This window comes from Rhineura floridana, chromosome 8, assembly GCF_030035675.1.
Source record: "Rhineura floridana isolate rRhiFlo1 chromosome 8, rRhiFlo1.hap2, whole genome shotgun sequence".
Classification (NCBI taxonomy): domain Eukaryota; kingdom Metazoa; phylum Chordata; class Lepidosauria; order Squamata; family Rhineuridae; genus Rhineura; species Rhineura floridana.
The window spans coordinates 102785730-102798461 of NC_084487.1; positions in this window are offsets into that span (position 1 = coordinate 102785730).

A 12732-nucleotide genomic window follows, 5' to 3' on the forward strand; every position below is an offset into this window, starting at 1 on the left:
AATTAATTAGAAGTCAACAAATGTCAAACGTTTACTAACTTGCACTGAACTTTTTCTGAAATCCTGCATTATTGGTCTCAATTTCACTCTGACTTAGTACAATGTATCCCATCACTTTATGATAACACTAATTTAGGGCACAGCAGAATTTATTCCACAGACTCCAAGTGACTTCAAAATTCTCAAAATCCCAAAGTACTGTAATGAATCAATAAGTATTATCACTTTGTCCTGTGGCTGGCATTGTTTTAACCTTGCTGCAACATAGGTAAACATAGATGATCAATATACTATTCAGTACTTTAACTGATCAGATTAAAAAAGGAAACAAAGCAAAGAGGGGAAGAGGGAAATTGGTCCCATTTGCCAAGGCCTTTGTTTAACCTTCTAATTAATTTTCCAGTCATAGAATGGGCTTTCAGAAATGTTCTTAAATTTATTGGCTATAATATTGTGTGCTGTTCTGTAGGTCCAGATTTTATTCAAGGCATAATATTTAGTAGTCACTGTAATCTTTGTGTTAGTGGAACATTACTGAACTTAGGGATCCACAGGCAATTCCACAACCCAGTTAGGAAGAGTTTCTTTGAGGAATACTCTGAGTATTCTCAAATTTCATTTTTTTGCCTTGAAATTAGCACATTTGATACTAAGGAATTGTCAGCAATAAACTGAATATTGATGTTGTTTTTATGTTGCATAGCTTTTTATGATGGCCAACATCTCAAAAAGGATAACCTTTCCACCCATGAAATAAGACTAAAAAACCACAGCCTTCTGCCTACTTCATAACTACACCATGGGGTATCATCTTATGTTAGCTTTAACATAAGGCTAACAAAATAACAGTCTTGTCACAAAGTTTGCCATATAATCAGAATGACTTATAAATCTGATATAATGGGTTGTATTCAACTAAGTCCAACTCAGAGTAATGGAAAATGGAAATGGACTGCCTTCAACTCGATTCCGACTTATGGCGACCCTATGAATAGGGTTTTCATGGTAAGCAGTATTCAGAGGGGGTTTACCATTGCCTCCCTCTGAGGCTGAGAGGCAGTGACTGGGCCAAGGTCACCCAGTGAGCTTCACGGTTGTGAGGAGATTCAAACCCTGGTCTCCCAGGTCGTAGTCCAACACCTTCACCACTACACCACACTGGCTCTCAACTCAGAGTAAGACCTACTGAAATTAATGAACCTAAGTTACTCATGTCTATTAACTTTAATGGATCTACCCTGAGTAGGACTAACATTGAATACTACCCAACAACAATAATAAATTGGGAAGGGTGTATATTTGAAGACATGCATCTTAGCTCATGATCTTCTTGTCTAAACTTATTAAAATGTATGTTTTTAAATTTGTATGTTTGTTTTTAATTGTTGTAAACCACCCAGAGAGCTTCGGCTATAGAGTGGTATATAAATGCAATAAATAAATAAATGCAATAAATAAATAAATAAATAAATATTTACTAGGGGTATGAATTGGATTTGGACCAATCCCAAGGAAAAGCAGAGTGCTTCAGGGGATATTTTGCTTGTCTAGAGACTAAGCAGGATCTGTACTTGGAGACTCATGTCAAAATATTATGTCCTGCTGTGTCATGTTAAGTCTCAGTTCCTCCACAGTGGTTGGGGCAACCCCACAAGCTGGGATCCAAAACACAATAGCACTGGTTAGGAGTAGAGGAGTCTGAAAAGCAGAGTCTAGGTGAAGCCAAGGTCAAAACACAATAAAGCAATCCAGAATCAAGCAGAGTTCAACTGAGAGTCATTGGGTAGAGCTCCAAAAGTCAGCAGTACAGGAAATCATGCAAGAATCATGCATAGCTGGGATTTTTCCAGCTCTTCACTAACATATTCACAATTACCTACAAAAGGGTAAAAAAAGAGTTCAAAGTAGAAATATTCAGTGTATGATTGAATGTTATTGTTTGGTGCTGTTTGGCAAGTAATATCTACAAAAATCTAAGGTTAATGCTAATTAGACATTTGAGTTAGTGTTATACAATTGTTTGTTTACCACTTTACATGTGTTATTTTGAACAATAAATCATAAGAACAATTTGTAGAAATTTAAAGATCTGCAATGATTGTGTAGGTAAAAAATATGCCTGAATCTTCCTTAATGGATGCAACTTTCTCCGTGGAGGTAACTTGGGGAATATTTTAGTTAAGTATATATCAGGAAAAGGTCAATCTTTACACATGACTAGCTTGAATTTGTATTTCAGAATTATATGCTGTTGCTCCTGCAGCAAAACTTTCAACTGAGCAGAAAATATTTTTCCAATGAGCCATTTACTAAAACAATCACATAAATGTAGTTCTAACACTGCCTGAACTACCACTGTGACAATTTGCCATGATTTAACTTTTAAATTTGAAAATGCTGACATGATGGCGAAAATGACAAATAACAAGAGCAAACACATTTCAGCAAAGGGCAACATTCTTCATGTAATTGTCACAGGATTGTGTCAAATGGACATACACTCCCTGTTGTGGATAATTGCCTTGCACCTTTGTTCAGTCCTAGCTTCCAACTGTGTGGAATAATTTTACATCTCTTTGAAAGTGTTTCCTTGCTCTAAAATCCTGTTGAATTCTCTAGATAATTGTTTAATTGTTTCATTTCCAAATATCATTTTTTCTGTTATGTTTCTTCCACACACACATGCTGTACCCTCCTTTACAAGCTATATGTGACCTTTTTAGCTCTTCATCTACTTCAACTTTCCTTCATGTGTTAAACATTTATTTTGAAAATTAACTAATAGGGCAATGTATGGAGGCTTTTATTAGTGCATTCAATTTAATTTTACGTCCATAAACCTTTTTAGAATTCAGTGTTCGATGACTGCACAAACATACACAACTTTTGAAGCAAAGCTGACTTTTGATTATAATTATTATTAATTCTAACCTCCCCCCAAAAAACAGGTTTAGAAACAGTAAGAGCACATTACAATGCAACCATAGTCAATCATTTAGCAAGAGTGGTGCTGAGAACAATATGCATAACTTTCTTGTTGAAGTCAATGAGATGGAGTCCTTAATTCCAGAAACTAATTCTGGAAAGCAATTGGAACTGGAAATTATGCCTGAGTTACAGCCTAGCTTGCTAGCGAGCCAGCTAATTGTAGCGTGCACAGCAGTGTTTCTATTCTTCTAGGACTGACTAACCTATTCATGTCCATTAACTTCAATGGGCTTACACTGAATAGGACTGGCTTTGAAATCCACCCCGCGAGCCCAAACTTCACCAGGAAGTGGTCTGACCATGCCAACAGTGTCACAGAGGACCCCCCTCCCATTTAGTAATACAGGAAGCTGCCTTATACTGAGTCGGACCATTGGTCTATCTAGCTCAGTATTGCAAACACTGACTGGCAGTGGCTCTCTGGGGTTTCAGACAAGAAGGTCTCCTAGTCCTACCTGGAGATGCCGGGGATCAAACATAGGACATTCAGCATGCAAAGCAGATGCTGTACCATTGAGATGCAGCCCTTTATTTTCAGACTGTTCTGCCCAAATTCAAAGAGATTCAGATATGGCTGTGGTTTTTTCTTTTATTGTAGTAAGAGACAGCTTCAATTCAGTGCGCTCCATGAATCTACCTACAGCTTACTCAGAACTCAGCATCTCTCTAGGACTAACTAGGTACAACTTTGTGGCACTAAGACATTGACTCAGCAACTACTCCACCCCTCACTCGGCTTAAGTAAGCGTGGGTGGGCACCCTGCTTGCATGTGCCAACTGTCACTGTTGGAAGCATGCACACAGGTGAAGACTCTGCCTCAACTGTGTCTGTTGAATCTCCTGTTGCATTTGCCTACTGGTGCGAGGTGAAGGTGGAGCCTCCATCACCATCCCATCTTTCCCCTCCAAGGGAGGGGGCTGCCTGCTGGTGATGTGGGCACAGGGAGAGGAGAAGTGTCAGGCTGGGAAACAACCAGCTGGACAGGTTGACTCTCCACAGGTGTATCTAGAGGTTCTGGGATTGAACTGTCAAAGTCCAGAGCTGGGGCACCTTCTGAGTCCCACTCTGTCCTCCTCCTCCTCTGCTTCACTCTTGTCTGTCCACTCCCCCACCAGCAGGGCTCATGACACAAACCACCCTTCTCCACACTTGAAGGAAAAAAACAAGTCAAAAATATGTTCTGCTTGGTGTATCATGTCAGTGACAATCTGAGATGTCATGGCCTCCATGGTAACTGTAAACCATGGCCCTGTCTCAGGGATTTTTTTGGAGTGGGATGCACTCTGCAATGCACTTCTGCCAGCATAAAGGCAGGTTCTGGTCAGCTCAAAATGTGGTGTGACAGAGAGATCATGGATGAGTGAGCAAGAACAAGAGACAGAGAAAGGAAGGGAGATGGACTTGGTAAAAGAGGTATAGGGAAACTGCTCAGGTTGGCAAAAAGCCTCTGGAGAAGAGGAGTTGGAAGGATTGGGCTAGAGCCTGGAACTGAAAAGGCTGGGATGGGGGGAGAGAGCTGGAAAGTGAATGTTAGCCTGGACATGAGGAGTCTGAACAAGAAGCTCAGTGGCAAGCCAGAACTTTCTGTTTGCTTTAGTGAAAAGCCAACACAAGGAGTCTGCTGTTGAAATGGGTTCCTATCTTCCTGAGGAGTTAGGGACCCACCAGTGTCTGAGAGCTTCCTCTTGTGAATCATAACATTGTGATTAACCATCATGACATCTGATTTCATCAGGAACTGTCTTAGCTGGCCTATCAGCCAAATCTCAGGAAAAGGTACTATTGCTGCTGATGCATATAACAGAAGTACCAGATCAATAAGTGCCTCAAACCTATATTGATGTATATCATAATTCATAACGTAAAGTTTGAAAGTCACTCAAGTTAGAAGGCATTCATGAATCATCTTCACGACACTTCACTGCTCTCTCACACACAATTTGAATAACCAAGGTAAGCACTCAGTCAGAAGAATTATGTTTTTAAAATCTCAGCCCATTCCAGTAATACTTTTCCACATGCAGGAGAAAGATTATATATGCAAGACAGCACTTTCACAGGCTAAATGCCCTGTGGGATCCTGTTTGAGAAACAAGAGCAGAGAGGGCTTTCTTCTCCTTTCACACAAGCCCATGTCAATCTTCAGATCCATTTCCATGTGGACAAGGAACAGAGCATGTGAAAATGGTCATATGGATAAACAATCTGTCCTTACTCCAAGGGCAACTACATATCTGCATCTTAATATAGACATGTGTTTCACATCAAGGATACAAATAAGCATATGCAGTTCTCTCTCAATCAAATGCTGTAAATGATTTCTTTTGGAATGAGACTGTTTGCAGGTTTGTGATCAATGTGTGGCTTTTTGATTTAACACACATTTTTCTTAGGCCTGTTATCTGGAGGCCTAGAAGTTAATTCCTGTTATCTTTTCTCTGCCAATTCTTATTGGATCAACTATTGGCTTCTTCTATGTCATCTTTGCCTTGTTATCTTCCTTTTGTTAGTGAAGTTTGGAAAGTCAACTTCCACAGCACAGCCTGCAGAATAGCTAAAGTCAATTCCTCAAATAAGTAACACAGTCTTTTGTTGCTAGGACAAGAGAAATGGCTTGAATGGCAGTGACTGTGATTCCCCGAATGAAGATGGTAAGCAGAGGAAGTTAGGTTAGCAGAATTTTGTATTTGCATGATGCCTTGAAGACACTATGAGAGTCAAGAATACCTCTAGAGGTTTGATATGGCAAATGACTGACAAAGACTATGGAAATCTCAACTTCAGTGTTAGTATTATATTATTGAAAACTATGTCAATAAGTCACCTTCCTTGTTTAACACAGGAGTGGGAAAAGTCAGGGTTGAGAGCCAAACGTGGCCCTCTAGGCATCTTTATTTGACTACAGGCCACATCCCCTCCTCAAGCTGTCTCCTCATTGATCCTGCTCTGTGCTCTCTTGAAGTGCTTTTGCATTGCTGGAATGTGTCCTTCAACTGTGATTGCCCCTTGATTGTGTTAGGGATAAATTGAAAACCCCAGTGCTTGTAAAACTATAATTCACTTGTCTTGCCTAAACCAGCTTGGGCTTCACGGGAAATAGAACCAAACTGGCCTTTATTTGACTTTTGATATAAAATGTTGGTTTATTTCCTGGTGACCTGACCCTTACCTACATTCCAGTGGCTCGCATAATAAAAGCCGGTTTAAGCTGGAAACTTCCCTACTATGCATTTCTGTATCACATTTATGCTTATGGCCTTGCTTATTGTTACTAATGTGCCTTGCATAGAAATGTCAAACGCTATTCCAATGCCCCTCATATCCTTGACTTGTAATACTCCTTTGATATGTAAGCAGAATAATATCATGTCTGTCTCTAGTTTAGGGGGCGCCCGGTTGCAGCTGGGCCTCCCCTCAATAGTTGCCTTTGTCTGTTCCTGCATAGTGCTTATCTCAAGGACATGCGAAATATGCAGACATAGAGTCTGAGAGATAGTCTTGATGTTTCCACTTTGTCCTTCCCCCAGTACCCCTTTACCTCCTTACATATGCCCCAAAGCTATGACAGTTAGCAATTGTTTCTTTTGTATTTTATGACGTGAACCCGATATTGTAAACTTCGGGGTAAACCTATATAAACCCTTGTACACCAATAAACGAGGTTCCCATGCTGGCCTGCTTCGGCTTGTAAGTATTGGGTCCCCTTTGCAAAGGTTTTTGTCTCGTGTTACTTGATCTCTGATAGTGGGTTCATTTGCACTCAACTCCGCACTCTTCCCGGGTGTAATAAGCGAGTTGGGGTTGACAGGGCGACTTGCGTGTTGGGTTTGGACCTAACAATTGTCTGGATGGAAATGTGTGTGTGTACATGTACTCTACCTAAATCACATACTACATTACATAATTTGTGCATTGAATAAGGAACAGATACTCACTTGGTCCTTATGTCACTTGTACACAATTTTCAGTAAGTGATTCTGTAGAATGGCCCACAGTCTCACAATGATCTGTGAGAATTTGCTTTGATTTTTTTGCTGATGTAGAAACAAGGCTAAGCCTTATCACAAAATAACATCTTACAGTCCTTTCACTCTTCACTCTGAGATAAAGACAGCTAAGGCAGTTTACATGGTTATTAATTTATCTCATGAATTAGACTCAAATACATGCAATCTATGTTCACAAAAATTATATAAAAGAATTGAAATTATAGTTCCACAAAGAAGAAAAATGTATGTTCCAAGGTAAGCATTTTTCAGTCCAAGATTTTTATTTGCTGCCCTGGGATCCTTCTGGGAGGAAGGGCAGGATATAAATTTAATCGATAAAAAATAACAAAATAACAAAATTCAATGGGACAGATATAAGCATTTGCTCATTTTCCCAATGAAATACGCAAATCCTAAAAGTGCTTTACTATGAGTGGATCATGCCCAGAGTCTCTATAATCCTTTCTCTGAAGCAGTACCTCATATGCTATATAATTTCCAGTTTATCTAAATCAGTTGCTATTAGCCTAATTAACTGGTTTTTTTCACTTGACACTATGTACTTAGAAGAAATATGAACTTTTTTTTGTTCTGATTTACACTGCTTAGGTTTCAGTCCTATATACACTTACCTAGGAGTAAGCACCATTGAACTAATCAATGGTTACTTCTGAGTCAATAGGCATAGGATTGTGCTGTTAGTATATTTGTTATGTACTGAAATACAAAGTAGGAAATAAAAGATTTTGAGAAATGAATTGTAAGATGATATTCATAACTGCACCTTTTTGCAATTTATGACAATATAATGATGAATTGTCTTGCAGTCACACTCACTGAAGGCATGAAAGGTTAATAACTCATTTAAACATTCATTACATGTCCCTATCAAAGTCATCTTAATTTCACAAAGACATCTAAGTTTCTCTTCAGGGAAACTCTCTCTCAGGATTTGAGTGTGATTCTTTATTAACAAAATGGCAAGTGCAAAGTTACATGTCAAAACCCTGACTGATGATGCTGTAAATTGGTTCTTCCACCAAAGCAGAAGACTTTAAATTACTACTTTTTAAAGGTGTGCTCCCTCAAAGGCAATTAATGTGTCAGTTGTCAGTCAGGATTATTTAATTTCCCAGTGAGGTCTACAAAAATGGGCGCAGTGGATTGACAAAGAGAACATAAGAGTTCTAATAGGGCAGCTGATTGTGTACCTTTATCTCATCTAAAATTGAAGGGACTATGGCTCACTGAAGCTATAACATTTGACATGTTCTTTAGTAGTAACAATACATATCTCTACCTTGCTCAGAACATTTCGTCTCTAGCTGTTGTTAACCTTCCCAACCCAGAAGCAAAGAGAATGCTTAATTGGTATTTAGAGTGCAGTAAGTTGTAATATTTAATTTTTGACAACCTATATTCCGCAATAAAATAGATTGGCTCATACTTTTTTTAAAAGTGTATTATGAAAGTATTGCAAGCCATTTAGAATTTTGATTCACACAAGTTGTGCATGGAATTTGAGGGCCCCGATCCAAGGAATGTTAATTGTAGTTATGTCCCTTTGAAAGCAATGGTATATGAAGGTTAGTCATAACTGACATCTGTTGATTTCAATGAATTTAGTTATAAAGATCTATACCTGTTTGAGCCAAAAATACATAAGTGGGGATTCCACAGCTGTGATAATTGATCCACTTCTGATGGATGTTATTAAGGTGATATTTGATGCTAGTCCTACTCTGAGTAGACCCACTTAAGTTAATAGACATGACTAACTTAGGTTCATTGATTTAAATGGGTCTACTCTGAATAGGTTTTTGTGGAATACCACTCGTAGTTCTGGTGTCCCAATTCTGAAAGTACTTCTATTTGTGCAAAAATGACTTACTTTTGGGGACCCTCTGGATCAAACTGGGAGGTGCAGAAGGCTGCAGGGAGGAGAGGAGCAAAGAAAATCCTGTCACATCCTCTGGTGCCACATTGGATTTACATTTAATCTTTACATTGTCTTACTGCCTGACCCTATCTATACTTACTAAAAAAACAAACCCTACCACTAAGTTTAGTCATTTTTACTTTCAAGTCAGTGTACATCGGTTATAGCCTTCATATTATTTTATCTGTTTTTATAATACCATTTTACTGTTTATATTTTGTATCTCTGTTTTTATTCTACTGTTTTATTCTACTGTTAGGTGGGTTTTTTGTATATAGTTTATAGACTGTTAAGTACGAAGAGGCTTGGTAATGCTTTTAAATAAATAAAAATAAATAAATCATACTGAATGAAAAGTAGTTACTGCACATGAGATCTGTCCACCCCAAAATGTGTGAGTGGGGCCTATTCATTAGTGCATTATGCACCAAGGCCTCAGTTTAAGTTAAAGGTTTTGTGCACCGTGGTGAAGGCTATATGAAACCAGTGCCTTCCCCCATACCCTACTGTGTATCCAACCTACATGACAAAGCTGGGTGTAAACCGGCTCTGAAGCAGTCACATTTATTATAAGCATGTAATGTCACAATGTACAGAAGGAGAAGGAGATGGTCAAGAGCTGGTTGCCAAGGAAACAAGGCATTTTTGATCTGCAGTGGTGAAGAAGAGTTCAGTTAGTATATACTGAGGTAAAAGATGACCCTGAAAAGAGGACTCAGACCCAGAGGTAAAGCTTTGTGTAGGATATTTCTCTATCAGTTAACAGGGCACAAAAAGCTATAGGTAGGTGTGGTGTAGTGGTTAAGGTGTTGGACTACGACCTGGGAGACCAGGGTTCGAATCCCCACATAGCCATGAAGCTCACTGGGTGACCTTGGGCCAGTCACTGCCTCCCAGCCTCATGAAAACCCTATTCATAGGGTCGCCATAAGTCGGAATCGACTTGAAGGTAGTACATTTACATTTAGGTGGAAAGAGGTGGAAACTCTCTGAAAGACCAGACAGAGCTATCTGTGAAGCCATGCAAGGGCAGAATCTGTCATCTTGGGGTGAACTCAGCATGGCAACATACTTGAAGACATGGATGGATCTGCCAATAACTGTTCTCTCAGTTTCTAATTTTGCTATTCTTAAATTCAGTTCTCCATATTTCTTCAGCAATTTTTGTTTTTTTAAAGAACAATCCTCATGAAAATTCTTCAGCATTTTACTGTAAATTTCTCTTACAAAAACACATTTTTCTATGCAGTTTTGACTAATGTACACATTTTTGCAAGGAATTTCTCCTAATATAATGCATTTTGGTATGTTATTTTCATGAATAGATTCATTTTTATGAACACTTGCCCCTAACATATGCATTTTTTGTAAACATTATTTGGTTGAAGAACTGAATTGCAAAATTCAGATTAATTGTGAATTTCGAAGGATGGTTATGTTTTGGTTCTCATATTGTTTCAGAAAGTGCAAACTTGACAGATTCACCTTTAAATGTGAACTGAATTGAATTTCTTCCCTGTCCTCACTTGAGGATATTGCCATGGCTGGGCAGCTAGCACTACGACTGTGAAAGCCTATACTTTGCTCCAAGCCCAGGAAACACCAACTGTTTATCCCTTTGTTGTTGCTGCATTTGTCACTGGGTAGCTATAAACCTGTCTCTAAACTTTAGATAGAGGTCATTCTATCTAATACAGTTTGCGCAAATGTCTTTGGCAGAAGGTTTGTCACACTGATACACTGCCCACTCTGTGAACAGTAAATAAATGTTAAGAGGTAACATTTGCTTGTTACTACATGTTAAGTAGTAGTAGTAGTAGTGGTGGTGGTAGTAAAGAAATAAAAACATAGTCACAGATATGGCAGTAGAAAGGGAGGAGAAAATATGACAGTAGATGTGCTTAATACTCTAACTGCAGGCTTCCTAAATGCTTGTTTAATATTTAAATATAAAAAACTGATAACATTATCTTGATTTTATTGAGATACAGTAGATTCAGAGCCTGTCAAAATATTTGAGAATTACTTGAAGGATCATGATTTTGTTGCCAAACAGGTGACATCTGTATGTTTGTCTGTGTGTATATATGTACATTCTTAGTGAAAATTAACATGAAGCCCAGCTGTGTACAGTAGTAGTAATATATGTTCAAAACAGGAGCCTTATGGAACCCTATTGCATTGCTATCCTCACTTCCTTGCACCATGTAGAAGGTTTCATTCTTACATTAACTGAAGGTTGGGATGATTCCTATTCCTGAGTGGTTGGTTATATCTCATTAAGTCTGAAATGGTGGGGAGGTCTGGGTAGAAGGAACAGAATATTTCTAGCTGCTGCATTCTGCACTAGTTGAGCATTCCAGATAAGGCCCAAGGGCAGCACCACATAGAGCACATTACAATAATCCAGTCTACTCAAGACTATCAACTATTACTACTACTACTACTACCACCACTACCACCTACCATTCACTAGCAGGTTTCAGGGTGGACTAGAACAGTTAAAAAAGCAATATTAAAAACAGTTAAAACAGATTACATTCACATGAATAAGGTGGGTCCTGAAAACACACATCTCAAGTGTCAAAGGTCAGGGTAAAGAGGGCACATCTTCAGCATTCAATGAAAACTGTACAGTGGTGCATCAATGTATGGGCTGCAGTGGCCAGGTGATCCAGATCCAGATTATACAGCCACAAGAGTAGTTGTATACACTAGCCAGCATGGCTTTTTGCATTCCATAATGTTAAATTGAAAATATGCCATATGCCATTCTAATGCTTCCCATAAGCTCATTCCAAAACAAAACCTTACAAAACTTATAGTCCTGAACTCAGAAACACTTGCTTAACAACCCTCTAAGTTTTCATGGTGATACACAAAACAGAGAGAATTGAGAGTTCAAAGTGTAAAGCAAGAGAGAAAAATCCAGACTCTTGTTGAACTTTTCCTGTGTGATCTCATAATTTGTTGAAATTAATTAAAAATCAGCCATGCCCACAGAGTACCTGTAATCCTCTTACTGACCTTGCCCCCATACTCTGTTCTTCATCTTCTGCAGTTTAAAAGTTTAAAAAATGCATGGCTGATTTTTAATTAATTTAAGAAATTTAACATTGAACTGTACTATAATGTCAGGCATGCTCTGTCAGTATTCTAAAATCTGTCACTCTAAAATCCAGCTGTCAGTGTTCTAAAATCTGAACTCACAGCTGTTTGGCTTAGCTAATCAGGTGACCACACCCATGCCAGAAATTCTTTCCACTTCATACAGTCATGGCTTTCCCCAAAGAATCCTGGGAAGTGTTGTTTGTGAAGGGTGGTGAGAGTTGTTAGGAGACTCCTATTCCCCTGACAGAGCACTAGAGTCAGCCCCTGTTCTGGGGACTGTAGCTCTGTGAGGGGAACAGGGCATCTCCCAGCAATTCAGTTCCTTTAAAAAACTACACTTCCCAGGATTCTTTGGGGGAAGCCTTGACTGTCTAAAGAGAAATTAAGGTCTGGTGTGGATGTGGCCAGGGATAGCTTTGATTTAAATTTGGGTGGGAGACTACATGTGCCTGCTGTAGAATAAAAGGGGAAACTCTGAAAAACAATGACTGTTCACAATGTTTTCTTTTTAGAAAGGGGCTTTCGCTCTACCCAGTGCCCACCCACCAAATTTCCTCCCCTTCCCTCTCCCCTTCCCCTTCATCTCCTCCACCCTCCCTGTCCCTCCCTCAAGACAGTTTCACCTATTCTAATTGTACAAGAGTAAATCCCATTGAAATAAGTAAGCATGCAAATGATCACATCTGCCTTTCCCCTCCCCTCCC